The sequence below is a fragment of the Ursus maritimus genome, unplaced genomic scaffold, assembly GCF_017311325.1.
Source record: "Ursus maritimus isolate PB19 unplaced genomic scaffold, ASM1731132v1 scaffold_33, whole genome shotgun sequence".
NCBI classification, from domain to species: Eukaryota; Metazoa; Chordata; class Mammalia; order Carnivora; family Ursidae; genus Ursus; species Ursus maritimus.
In genome coordinates, this window is record NW_024425897.1 from 9505202 (window position 1) to 9507618 (window position 2417).

A 2417-nucleotide genomic window follows, 5' to 3' on the forward strand; every position below is an offset into this window, starting at 1 on the left:
ACAGGGAGCTGTGATCCATGGTTGTGCCCCCTGACCTTGACAGAATTCATCTTGGCCCCCTGGCCCCCACCCCTCTTTTATGGAACTCCTCTTACCACTCTCCCTTACTGTCAGCTGCTTATCAGCCATCCTACACCCAGAGGATGTATCTACATTATGCAGGCGACTGAAAAGACCCAAAGACACAAGGCTTTACTGGCAAAATGCCAAGCAGAATGACAAGTAAATGGGGAGCCACATGAGAGCATGGAGGCCCTGCTCAAGCCCCCCAGATGCCATTCTTGGAAGCCTCAGACCAGACACTCACCTCCATCTTCCCAGCACCGACTGCAAACCAGCCCCTATGCCCCCAGCAAACTGGTTCATGACTGGATCTTTAAATGGGGGAAAAATGCTTCATCATGTTCTGCTTCTCCATCCAGAACCAGAAATTCCCTTCCCCCTCCTTCCTTCTCCCAGCTCATTCTCCTTCCAGTAAAACGTGGTTAAAGGGACAGCACCATCACTTCCTCATCTCTGAGGTCTGTTTAGAACCAGGGGTCTGGGAATGAGGCAGAGAGCAAAGAGAAACAAACTGGCATAGGTCTTTCCTGGAGGGATCTCTCCATCCCCATCCTGGGGTACCCACAGAAGGAAAACCAGTATAAACTGGAAGTGTAATGGGGGTTGAGTAACTGCCTGAGGGGAGGCTCAGATCTGGGAGGGGAGTCTCAAAGCTCCTTCCCAGAAAAAGACTGTGGGGGTCCTTTCAGCTCCCAAAGGAGGGGCAGGACAGCCCAGGTGTGTATGTGAAAGAACTTCATAGAAAACAGGGGACTGGACCCCTGGCAGAAGGTCAAGGGGCTGGGTCCCCGACTCCCAGAGTAAACCTGCAGGATCATTCATCGCCTCCTCCTCAGTTCCCATCTGCATAGCACACAAGCATACCTCCCTCCTCTCCCCCTCCAAGGTAAAGGCAGAGATTAACCCCTTTCTCTCCGCAAGGATTAGGCCCTGTCCTTGGTGCTGAAGCACCAGCCACAGCCTGCCCCCACTCCCAAGGCATTTCACATGAGAATGAAAGCTCAAGAAAAAGTCCTATAACAGCAGTTGCAGAGCACCCCAAATCCCAGGGACCCCTTTTTCTATCCTCCCTTAGGGATTATGGAGGTAAGGGATTTTAGTGCCCTGAAAGCATCCCACCACGTCCCTGGGGGTTAGAAGGGATGCCTATCACTGCACCCACTTCTCTGTTGTGGGGGTAGGGGGAGAGATGACAAGTCAAAGTGGAGGAAATGAGGAGGGAAGAGGGAGAAAGAAGGACTTCCTAGTTGTGGGAAAGTGGCTGCCGCGTATATGGGTTCCCCTTCCCTAGTTCAGCCAGAGACTCCCCCGAAGCAGAAGCTGCCGGGGATCTCTAGCTGCAACCTATCCCAGGGCAAGGCCCCCTCTTAGTACAATGGGGAAACCAGGGGTGGGGGACACTACTTGTCCAAGGTCATTTGGCCAGCAAACTGTGGAGATGACCTCAAAGTGTAGATCCTAGCCTGAATGATTCCTAGGACACCAGTCACTTCCTCCACCCCACACAGGGGCTAGTTCCCCCAACTTCATGTCCAGTCCCCACAGAACACCCCACTCTGGGTTCTCTGACCCTCACGCAGCCCACGCTCCTCCTACCTATTCAGGGGACCCTCTGCCTCCTTCACTGAGGGCCCTTCTTGCTGGGGCCAGCTGCAGGCTCTCCCTCCTCCTATACTGCAGAGACCACTGTGTCTCCCATCCTGGCTTCCCTCTCTCCATCCTCTGAGGTGTACCCCATACCCCCAATTCACGGTAGCCTTGCCGCCCTTCCCAACTCCAAGTCCCCTTCCCCTATTCCGCAGCCGGCTGCATTTCCTCCTGGCGGCTTCCTAGCTTTTAGGGAAAGAGTACCTTCATCAGGAGTCTTCTATCTCTACCCTCTGTACCACCCACCGTTAGTCCATTTAGGATTACTTTACTCCCTCCCCTACTCCGGGCTGGCTCCGGACACGCTGCACCCCCATCCTGAGGTCCTCTCTAACTTTCAGGAAAATCTTGTGCGCCTCTCTCATTCAGGGGTCTCCTCATCCTACTGACTACAGAGTCATCCATCGCTCCATCCCAAAGGCACCCTGCCCCTATTCCCACCAGGACTCCTTGTCATCTCCCTATTTCCGGCCCCTTCTCTATTTCCGAACACAGTAGCAGGGTCTTCTGACTCGCACCCAGGGGTCCCCGCCTTCCACTCCAGGAGTCCTCTACCCCCTAACCCAACCACGGGGTGCTCCACTGACGCCGCGTCGATTCCCCTTCACTCCTGAGTCCCCCTGCCCCGCCCCTCTCACTGCGGCGGAGCGGCCAGGGCCGGGGCAGCGGGGGAGGAGGCAGAGAGGGCGGGGCCCTCCTCCCCTGCC